Source organism: Rattus norvegicus, chromosome 4 (assembly GCF_021556685.1).
Source record: "Rattus norvegicus strain SHRSP/BbbUtx chromosome 4, alternate assembly SHRSP_T2T, whole genome shotgun sequence".
Taxonomy (NCBI): domain Eukaryota; kingdom Metazoa; phylum Chordata; class Mammalia; order Rodentia; family Muridae; genus Rattus; species Rattus norvegicus.
The window spans coordinates 48,543,313-48,556,051 of record NC_141537.1 but is presented as its reverse complement, the minus strand read 5'-3'; positions in this window follow the sequence as shown (position 1 = coordinate 48,556,051).

Sequence of the window (12,739 nt, the reverse complement as noted above, 5' to 3'; positions counted from 1 at the left end):
CAAGACCACGGAGTAGTGCTGCTTGCTGCCTTGCTCTTTCCACGGTTTACGCAGCCTTCTTTCTTAGTGAATGCAGGATCACCAGCCCAGGGATGACACCTCCTAAAGTAAGCTGAATAATCCCTTATCAATAACTAATTAAAAAATTCCCTACAACCTCCCTGCCTACAACCCAATTTTATGGAGACAAACCTCAAGTGAGGTTTCCTCCTCTCACATGGCTTTAACTTGTGTCAAGTTGAAATAAAACTATCCGACACACATATGACCACAAGATCCATCTCAGTTCAATCTTTCTCATTTATTCTTCTACCTGTCCTCCTCATTCCATAACATACAATTTTACCCCACAGGTCATTTATTTAAACACATTATCCATATAAATTAACATGATCACTTTGATTACTCATGTTGTAATCTATGATGATAGGAACTCATTTATTTCTAATTATATTTATTTACTTTTCTCTCATACAATACATTCTGACTACAGGCTCCCCTCCCCTCCCTACACTCCTCCTAGACCCTCTCCACTTCACCCATACCCCATACGTACTCATCCACATCTATCCCCAGAAAAGAGCAGGCCTCCCAGAGACATCAACTAAAGAAGGCACACACGGTAAGATTTATTAATACCAGGAACAAGCCCTCACACCAAGGTTGAATAAGGTAAACCCATAGAAGAAAATGTCAGAGACACCCATTCTCCCACGGTCAGGAGTCCAGCCAAAATACCAAGCCAACGCTTTAATGTATATGCAAAGGACCTTGCTCAGATCCAGAAGTCTGACTGCCACTTCAATCTCTGTAAAACTCATGAGCCCCGCTTAGTTGACTCCTCAGGTAAGCTTTCCCAGTGTTCATCAGAGGAAATGGCTATGCAGTTCCACCATGGTGGTAGCCATGGAACTAGCTTTCTCTTTATTACTACCTTTACTAGAAAGCCATCCACTAAAAGTGTTTATATTTGATTGTTCAAACACAGTCAGTGTTCACAATTCTCCCATGCATAGGATGCTACAAAATGAATTTTAGCAAATAGCATGCTAGAATGCTCAAAGGCCAGATAATTCCTTCTGAAATGATAATTAAGTCTGGGTTTATTAATATTTAATTCCAGAAGTCATGTAATTTTCCAATCTAAGTATTTTCATTCTTTTGTATAAGCAAAGTCTCAGTGCATGAAAATGTCAGTCCGTGAAGCATTTCAAACTAGAAACTCAGGCAATCACAGACCTTCCCCTAAGGGATAATAGTACTTTATGCTCTTTTTCTATGTTATAAATTTTACTCAAAGTGTCTAAAACTTTGAAGAAGTTCTATGATTCTATTGGTATTTTTTACTGTATTATCAGAATGAAAAATGACTTATGGCCATAGTTTTTCATTGACAGGTTATAGTCTCTTATTCTAAATCACATTTCAGAAATTTGAAATATTTAACCCACCAGCTAATATGAATATCCTTTTTACGGAAAGTGACTGCAGTAATGGTACCGGTAGTCTCATTCCTTCTTCCTCCCTCTTTCTGGCTGTCTATCTTTTAGGAGTATATTATTAGACAACATTGATTAACATGCAAAAAGGTGAGTAGGTACAGAAATATCTTTCCTGCCCCTTACTCTTCATCAAGTGCTGAACAACAAACAGAAATGAAGATTTAAAAATTAGCTCATATCAATTAACTTTATACAGCCATCGATAAATGGGAAAATCGATGTTAGGTCATTTAAATTACACCTAAGACTCTACCTTCTTCAAGTATTATCAGTGTGTCTTCATTTCTATGGTAAAATCTGACAAATACTGAAGTAAAAGTTAGAGTATTATAAATTCAGTGCTTCTAACATACACTATCTTGAAGTTGCTATGCATGTTGGAAATATTTTCTTACTATGAACAATCTGCTCAGTCTTCATGGAAAGTGCAAAGTTTAACTCAGACAAAATTATGCCTTCTGCCTAGTTTTATGAATAAAGTGTTATTCATAAAACACATAGAACACAGCAATGGCATTTTTATGTGATAGTATTTTTAAGGAGAAGAGCTTTCATATATGTCTACTCACATGAAAGTTAAGACTAGATTTAGTTTCCTTCTTATGTCTGCAAATTGAATTTGCTATTGGTAGTAGCTTCCAGCTAGATAGAAAGGTTGATAAATATATGCTATGTAAATCAATATCTACTCCGTATGGAGCTATGTAACCATTTCCATTTAAACCACCAACTTCCCCTCCTAGGCCTCCATAGGCTTGTAGCCGTATCATAATGTAGAAATACATTCAGTCCAGTTTCAGAAGCCCTCATAGTCTATAACAGTATCAACCCATTTGAAAGTCCAATGTCTCAAGCTGGGCCAGTCATTGGTTGGTCCTTCCCTCAAATTCAGCTCCATGTTTTATCCCTGCACATCGTTTAGGCAGGATAAATTGTAGGTTTAAGGTACTGTGACTGGGTTAGTGTCTCAATCCCTCCATTGGAACACTTGCCTGGTTACAGAAGGTGCCCATTTCAGGCTTCATATCCCGCATTGTTAGAAGTCTTAGCTAGGGTCATGCTTATAGCTCCTTGGAAGTTTATATTGTCCTAGATTTCTAGCTTCCTCAGAAATTTGCTCCCGAAATCCAGTTGTCTCTCTTAGAACTTTCTCTGTCTCTCCTTCCCCCAACCTCATCCTTCCTGTTCCTATCACCACCCTTCCCACCTAGGTCTTTCCATCCATCTACCCCAGATGTCTAATCTATTTCTCCTTCTCGATGAGATTTAAGGGTCCTTTCTTGGGCCCTGCTTTTCACTGAGTTTCTTTGGGTCTATGGTTTGTGGCATGGCTATCCTCTACTTTATGACTAATAGTCATTTATATGAGTACATACCATGTTTTTCTTATTGTGTCTGGTTTACCTCACTCAGGATGATGTTTCTAGTTCCTTCCATTTGCCTGAAAATTTCATGACGCCATTGTTTTGTATTAGGTGAGTAATATCCTTTATGGAAATGTACCACATTAGAGTTGCCCATTCTTCAGTTGAGGGACAGCTAGGTTGTTTCCAGTTTCTTACCATTATGACTAAAGCTGCTATGAATATAGTGTAGCAAGTACCCTAGTGATATGGTGGAGTTTCCTTTGGGTATATGTCCAGGAGTGGTATCACAGCCATGAGATTGAGCACACCCGTGATACTATTAATAATATTCTGCTATACTTGAGACAGGAGCCTAGCATAAGTGTCACCAGAGAGACTTCACCCAACAACTGATGGAACCTGATACAGAGACCCACAGCCAAACATTAAGTTGAGCCTGGGCACTACTGTGGAAGAAAATGAAAAAGGATTGGTAGAAATCTACAGAATCAAATAACCAGGACTCACAAGGGCTCATAGAGACTGAACTGCCAATTATAGAACAAGCATGGGACATGGAATGGATAGGCCTTCTGCACATATGTAATAGTTGTACAGCTGGGTCTTCATGTGGGACTCCCACTTCAAGAGCAAAAGCTGGCTCTGAGTACATTGTCTGCCTTTGGATCCCTTCCTTCTAACTGGGCTTCCTTGTCTAGCCTCAGCATAAGATGTCCTATACTATCCTTACTGAAAACAAAAAGGAGGTGGGGACTCATGGTAATCCCTTAGTTGTAAGCTCAGTGAAATAAATATTTAAAAAACACATCGCAAGTCTTCCAACATATTATGGCATAAAATACATATTACCATATGAATGAAGAAAAGGGAGCATGGTGGAAAAATACTGGACCAAAGCAAGATGGAAATACAGCTGGGCAAACTCAGCTATGCATCTACATACATGTCTGATGTCAAATCTCAAAGTCCTATCATCTTCATTAATGATAACGTATTTCTTTCTTGGATTGGTTCCAAGGTTTAGCTGTCCTAGAACTCACTTTGTAGATCAGACAGGATTTGATATTAGAGACTGAACAGCATCTGCCTTTTGAGTGCTAGAGTGAAAAGTGTGCACCACAAAGCTAGGACCTAACATTTCTCTTTTTTTGATTGGATATTTTTTATCTACATTTCAAATGTTAGACTCTTTCACAGTTTCCCACTAATATACGCACTATCCTATTGCCCATCCCCCATTCATCTTCTTCGATGAGGGTGTTACGCCAAACACCAGCCACCATGTCCCACCTTCCCACCCTGACATTCTACTACACTGGGGCATTTAGCTTTGGCGGGTTCAAAGGCTTCACATCCTATTGATGCCCAATGAGTCCATCCTCTGCTATGTATAGAGCTAGAGCCATGTGTCTATCCATATGTAGTTTTTGGATTCTTTAGTGTCTGGGAGCTCTGATTGGTTAGTATTGTTGCTATTACAGGGTTGCAAACCCCTTCAGCTCCTTCAATCCTTTCTCTAAATTCTCCAATGGGGACCCTGTTCTCATTTCCATGATTGGTTGCAAGCATTCCTCTTTGTATATGTCATGTTCTGCCAAAGCCTCTCAGGAGACAGCTTTATCAGGCTCCTGTCAGCATATACTTCGTGGCATCAGCAATATTGTCTGGGTTTGGTGGCTGTATATGTATGGCTGGATCCCCAGGTGGGACAGTTTCTGGTTGGCCTTTCCTTCAGTCATGCTGAAAACTTTGTCTCTGTATTTCCTCGTGTCAATAATTTTGTTCGCCTTTCTAAGAAGGGCTGAAACATTTGCACTTTGGTCTTCCTTCTTCTTGAGCTTTATGTGGTCTGTGGATGGTATCTTGGGCAATCCAAGCTTTGGGGCTAATATCCAACTATCAGGGAGTGCATACCACGTGGGTTTTTTTTCTGATTTTTTGTTTTGTTTGTTTGTTTTTATGATTGGGTTACCTCACGAGGATGGTATTTTCTAGTTCCATCCATTTACCTATGAATTTTACGAACTCATTGTTTTTAACAGCTGAGTAGTACTCCACTGTGTAAATGAACCAAATTTTCTATATTCATTCCTCTGTTGAGGGACATCTTGGTTCTTTCCAGTTTCTGGCTATTATAAATAAGGCTGCTATGAACATAGGTGAGCATGTGTCCTTGTTATATTTTGGAGCATCTTTGAGTATATGCCAAGGAACAGTATAGCTGGGTCCTCAGGTAGCACTGGTTCAATTTTCTGAGGAATCTTCAGACTGATTTCCAGAGTGGTTGTACAAGTTTGCAATCCCGTAAACAGTGGAGGAGTGTTCCTCTTTCTCCACCTCCTTACCAGCATCTGTTGTCATCAGAGTATTTTATCTTATCCATTCTGACTTGTGTGAGGTGGAATCTCAGGGCTGTTTTGATTTGCTTTTCCCTGATGACTAAAGATGTTGAACATTTTTTTAGATTCTTCTCAGTCATTCAATATGCCTCAGTTGAGAATTCTTTGTTCAACTCAATACCCTATTTTTAATAGGGTTATTTGATTATCCAGAGTCTAGCTTCTTGAATTCTTTGTATATATTGGATATGAACCCTCTGTAGGATATAGGATTGTTAAAGATCTTTCCCCAATCTGTTGGTTGCCGTTTTGTCCTACTGACAGTGTCCTTTGCCTTACAAAAGCTTTGCAAATCCATGAAATCCCATTTGTTGATTCTTGATTCTAGAGCATAAGCCATTTTTGTTCTGTTCATGAAATTTCCCCCCATTGCTCACAGGCTTGGGGTTCTTCCGCATTGTTCTTCTATTAGTTTGAGTGTATTTGGTTTATGCGGAGATCCTTGATCCACTTGGACTTGAGTTTTCTACATAGCAATAGGAATGGATCAAATAGCATTCTTTTACATGCTGACCTCCAGCTGAACAAGCACAATTTGTTAAAATGCTATATTTTTCCACTGGATGGTTTTAGCTCCTTTGTCAAAGATCAAGTGACCATAGATGTGTGGGTTCATTTCTGGTTCTTTAATTCTATTTCATTGGTCTACCTGCCTGTCTCTGGTACCAATACCATACAGTTTTATCACTATTGCTCTTTAATATAACTTGAGGTCAGGGATGGTGATTCCCCCCAGAAATTCTTTTATTGTTGAGGATAGTTTTCCTAGGTTTTTTGTTTTTCCAAATGAATTTTCAAATTGCTCTTTCTAATTCTATGAAATATTGAGTTGTAATTTTAATGGTGATTGCATTGAATCTGTAGATTGCTTTTGGCAAAATGGCCATTTAAGGATATAGGTATTTTACAATATATGGAAATCCAGTTAAGCAATCTACTGTATATTCAAACTCAAGAAATAAAACCACATGATTATTTCATTATATGCTCATAAAGCTTTTGACAAAATTCAACACACCTTCATAATAAAAGTCCTGGAAAGATCAGGCATTCAAGTTCCATACCTAAACATAGTAAAAACAATATATAACAAACCAGTAGCTAAGATTAAACTAAATGGAAAGCAATCCCACTAAAATCAGGGACTAGACAAGGCTGCTCACTCTCTACCTGGTTGCTCAATATAGCACTTGAAGTCCTAGCCAGAGCAATCAGACAACAAAAGGAGGTTAAAGGGACACAAATTGGAAAGGAAGAAGTCAAAACATCACTATTTGCAGATGATATGATAGTATACTTAAATGACCCAAAAAATTCAACCAGAAAACTACTAAACCTAATAAATAACTTCAGCCAAGTGGTTGTATATAAAATTAACTCAAACAAATCAGTAGCCCTCCTCTACTCAGAGGATAAACAGGCTGAGAATGAAATTAGGGAAATGACACCCTTCACAATAGTCCCAAATAACATAAAATATCTTGGTGTGACTCTAACCAAGCAAGTGAAAGATCTGTGTGACAAGAACTTCAAGTCTCCAAAGAAAGAAATTGAAGAAGATCTCAGAAGATGGAAAGATCTTCCATGCTCATTGATTGGTAGGATTATTATTGTAAAAATTGCCATTTTGCCAAAGGACCTAACATGTCTTTAATTGCTTTGCACAATCTGGATGTTACATGGGTGGAATCTTACTCTAAGTTCACCACTGCCTTTATTCCATCTAGCATTGGGCTTTTCTAAAATTCTGTTTTCAGTTCTTGGTATTCCTTTTCTACACAAATTGTACATTTTATATTTTTCTTTGTTCGTTTTGCTCCTTTTAATTATAGATCTGCATAAGCATGGCCACCAATACCCAAACAAGACAGTCAACACTACTAGGCTGTCTGGAAATTTCCTCTAGCAGAGCTTTTAATCCATAGCTCTTTAATTTAGCCAAAGGTAGAACCTTTTAGACAAAGCCAGAAAGTAGCCTTTCTGCTTTCTCCACTACAATATCTAAAATATCACAGTAATTGTCTCTAGGTCACATATTAATAATCTTCTCCTGTGAAACCTTTGAGTTAGGCCACATAGTTCAAATCATCTTCAAAACCACTGTCTTCCATGCTGCTACAATTATGATGTATTAAGTCGTGCTTAAAGTATACAATCAATTTTACAGCCCACAGTCTCAAAGTGTTCCATTTTTCTCTAGGCAAAAACATGATCATACTTATCAAACCAATACTCCAGTCACGGTCAGCAACTTCTGTCGTAGGTAGGGTTTCTATTGCAGAGAAGAGATACAATGTCCATGGCAACTTTTATAAAGTAATATATTTAATTGGGGCTGGCTTACGCTTCAGAGGTTTAGTGTATTATCATCATGGCGACATGCAGGCAGATGTGGTAAGGCAAAGGACACTGTGGTTAGGACAAAATGGCAACCAACAGATTGGGAAAAGATCTTTACCAATCCTACAACAGATAGAGGCCTTATATCCAAAATATACAAAGAACTCAAGAAGTTAGACCGCAGGGAGACAAATAACCCTATTAAAAAATGGGGTTCAGAGCTAAACAAAGAATTCACAGCTGAGGAATGCTGAATGGCTGAGAAATACCTAAAGAAATGTTCAACATCTTTAGTCATAAGGGAAATGCAAATCAAAACAACCCTGAGATTTCACCTCACACCAGTGAGAATGGCTAAGATCAAAAACTCAGGTGACAGCAGATGCTGGCGAGGATGTGGAGAAAGAGGAACACTCCTCCATTGTTGGTGGGATTGCAGACTGGTAAAACCATTCTGGAAATCAGTCTGGAGGTTCCTCAGAAAATTGGACATTGAACTACCTGAGGATCCAGCTATACCTCTCTTGGGCATATACCCAAAAGATGCCCCAACATAGAAAAAAGACACGTGCTCCACTATGTTCATCGCAGCCAGAAGCTGGAAAGAACCCAGATGCCCTTCAACAGAGGAATGGATTCAGAAAATGTGGTACGTCTACACAATGGAATATTACTCAGCTATCAAAAACATGACTTTACGGAATTCGTAGGCAAATGGTTGGAACTGGAAAATATCATTCTGAGTGAGCTAACCCAATCACAGAAAAACACACATGGTATGCACTCATTGATAAGTGGCTATTAGCCCAAATGCTTGAATTACCCTAGATGCCTAGAATACATGAAACTCAAGACGGATGATCAAAATGTGAATGCTTCACTCCTTCTTTAAAAGGGGAACAAGAATACCCTTGGCAGGGAAGAGAGAGGCAAAGATTAAAACAGACACAGAAGGAACACCCATTCATAGCCTGCCCCACATGTGGCCCATATATATACAGCCATCCAATTAGACAAGATGGATGAAGCAAAGTAGTGCAGGCTGACAGGAGCCGGTTGTAGATCTCTCCTGAGAGACACAGCCAGAATACAGCAAATACAGAAGCGAATGCCAGCAGCAAACCACTGAACTGAGAATAGGACCCCCGTTGAAGGAATCAGAGAAAGAACTGGGAGAGCTTGAAGGGGCTCGAGACACCATATGTACAACAATGCCAAGCAACCAGAGCTTCCAGGGACTAAGCCACTACCTAAAGACTATACATGGACTGACCCTGGACTCTGACCTCATAGGTAGCAATGAATATCCTAGTAAGAGCACCAGTGGAAGGGGAAGCCCTGGGTCCTGCTAAGACTGAACCCCCAGTGAACTAGATTGTTGGGAGGAGGGCGGCAATGGGGGGAGGATGGGGAGGGGAACACCCATAAAGAAGGGGAAGGGGAGGGATTAGGGGGATGTTTGCCCGGAAACCGGGAAAGGGAATAACACTCGAAATGTATATAAGAAATACTCAAGTTAATAATAAAAAAAAAAGAAAGAAAAAAAAAAGAAAGGTACCCAAGAATTCTTCATCTGGATTGGAAGACACTGAGAACAGAGTAACATCAGTCCTGGTTTGACCACTTGAAACCTCAAAGCCCACTCCAGTGACACACTTCCTCCAACAATTTCATCCCAGTAGTAGTACTATATGCTACAAAGCCTATAGGTACAATTTCCATTCAAACTACCACAATGCTCAGTATGACTTCTACTTTGTTTTTTAAAATAAGTTGTAAAACATTATCTGATTCATTTTCTAGCACTGCTATAGCTATGTAATTGAGCTAAAGGATAATAGTTAATTCCACTTTATTTTGATGTATATTCTCTGAAAGTCAATCATGTTTATTTTATAATATCATGTATAATTGGTCTGAAAGCAATCTAAAGCATGTTGGTCAAACATGTCAGTTTCTTCTATTTTTATCAATACACACAATGTATTACATAATAATGTGACTTTATATTAAATATAAAAGTAAATATAGAACAGAAAAAAAATTAAATGTGAAAGAAAATATAAAGCACATTTAAAGGGTCATTTATGGTTTAAAGAGTGGGTTAAAAGTATATGCTGTCTGGTAATTAAGAGGCTAGAGTTAATTTGAGGCTTGAAAAGGAGAAGGATATTACAGCAACTGAGGAAATATGAATAAAGTTGCTTGTGTACTTATAAGTTTTGGTAAGTATATTATGAAATATATTAATATGAACAATAGATAAATTACTTTTATAACTTTATGTAAATTGAAAATATTTTAATACAATGATGTTATAATTTTTCAGTTCTACATATGGTTAAGAGAAGAGAAACATGAACAATTAATTTCATGCAATAAATGCTTTAATAATGGATTCCTCACAAGAATACAGAACCAGAGAATATTCATTAACCACAGAATAATGTAGGAGGCAGAAGTGGGCAAATGTGAGAGAAAAATTCTCATAGCTTTCCATATTTTATGAAATAGAGTAGACAGGAAAACAAATAAAAGTTTGAGTAGAAAACATGTGAATGTTGGGAGACTATGTCCTACCAAATCTCTGTGTTAGAAACATCACCAGTACTATAGTGATGGGGTACCTGGGGGACTTTGAGAGGATGAGAATGGGAGGGCTCCTACCTCATAAATGAATTATTGATAGAATAGAAGAGGTTTTCTTGCTTTTCTGCTATTAGAAAAATAGTCCTTTTTCTTCTGGAGAATACAACCCTAAAGGCACAATCACAAAAAAAAAAAAAAAAAAAAAAAAAAAAGGAATTGGGATAACCTGTCAGTACCTGCATCTTGGACTCCTGAAAAATAAATTTCCCTTCTTATGAATTATGTAGTTCTTGATATTTTTGCATAGCCACATCAAACTTATTCCTTCACTAAGCAAACAGATGGCACTTAAAGACACAGTATGACACATTCTGAGATGTGTAGTGAGAAAGAGTATGGTTTGGGAACAGGCCTCAGGAAGAGATGAGGATGCAATAGTATGGATTTTTAATAGTTCAGCATTTAATCTGAAGTACATAATAAGAAAGGGACAGTGTTATTTCACTTAGAATAGTCAATACAGAGAAGTATTTATTGCTAGAGTTCAAAGATAAAGCAGTAAAGAACTTTGGTCAAACAGCTGTGAAAACCCTTATCCAGTTTACCTACTGTCAATAGCTATCCACTGCTCACAAAAGCACCAGCAGGGGCTGCTCTAGCAGTATGGTCATTAGACAATTTAACACGGCACATAACTATCCATTCAATGTGACTTTAGTGAAGAGCTTAAAGAAAAAAAATCCATTACAAGGTTTTCAAATGAGAGAGGAAGTTTTTGACTCCTTAAAATATTGAAAATCATTAAAGCATTAAGGCTGTAAAATATATGAGTAGTTTGTGAGGGAAAATGAACTGAGCACAAATGACCCCAGTCTTTCATGGACAGGTGAAGGCTTAAAATATACAACAATATGACCCTTTGGAAATTAACACTTGAGGATAGTCTGTACATTAGTCGCATACTCACTGGTGTGAGTGTAAATGTTCTTGTTGAAATATTCACATTATCAGCCTTGAGTTTAAGATGGCCAGTGTGTTGTCCTGGATTAATTTTCAAAGTCACTTTTCTTACCTACCATTGCTGAAATAGAATCTGTAATACAGCAAATATGTTGGCAAGGAACAAAGAATATTGCTTTAACACATATTTACCATGGTCTGCATTAATATATTTTAATAACACCAAGGAAGTGACACTGTATTGTAATTAATACCTCTAATATATAGAACTACTTGAGCAATATTTGTAGCATTGGTGTTGCCAAACACCTTGAAAGCATGGGATTTAACATTTCCCTTTCTGGCCTTCAAACTTATTCCTGTGGATTTCTAGATTTTTCTAATTGTCTAGTCATTGCATTTTGAGGCAAACTAACTTTAGAAATATCTTCCCATCATAAAGGCATACTTTAATCTGTCATGACCTCTACACATTGTTCAACACACTCATCATCAATAAATGATTTTGTCTGTTACTGAATATAATGTCGTTTAAATAGATATAATGGAATGCATTTGAGTCTTAACTTAAAAATAAAACAAAACAAGGTGTTTTGTTGAGAAAATAGTCCATTTAATTTTCTTTAATTTGTTCTTAAGGCAGAGTCCTTAATAACTTCTGAATTTGGCACCATATACTTACACTTAATGGGTTTACAAATTGTAGACTGAATCTACATGAATTGTCAACAAATTAAGCAGTGTCTTACTATCTGTCTTTACAAAAATTCAATTCATCTATCTAGTTTTTACAGAATAAACTTCTCTCATCACATTAAAAAAATATATACAACAATATATATGTTGTAATTTTATAGAAAAAATTGTTTAAGAAATGTCTGCATACAATGTTCAAGCTTGTTCATGCCTCTGAGGATCATTCAAAAGATCACCTGTTAAAGAAAGCTTTAATCTACATCTCAACATGTTATACATGATGTACAACAGTTTCTGACTCTCTCTACATGGCCTTTCATCACCTACTTATATACATCTCATCCCACATTTTATTTTAGTTTCTTGCCTCCCTATAGAAGTATGTGCGACTTGAATGTCATAGATATGATATATTCCAGTGACTGAAAATGAACTTTAAAGCCTTAATTATCTTGTAAAAGCAGAGGGTTAGTTCTTTCTGAACAAAAGAACATGATAAACTTGTGAGAACCAGAACATGGTCCAAGCAGGAGAAGTAAAATGGTAATTAAATAGACATTCTGATAGATTGCTGGGAGCATTTAATGGCTCATTTACTCATTCATTCAGCTACATTGACTAAGATCTTACTGTGTGGATATCTTCCCTTCTTTTTGCCCTCTCAAGGACTTAGCTCTTTGATTAACTTGAGATTTTGTTACTGAGCTCGCTATTCCTATTACAGTACATTTTCCCTTTTTTGTATCTTCCAACTTCTATGCATTTTCTGTATTCTGGCCAGCCTGAAATTCTCTTTGTAGCTCAGACTATCTTACCATGTGATTCTTTCTTGTGTCAATCTACTGAATGCTAGAGTCACACAATACTTTTGTATGGTTGATCACAG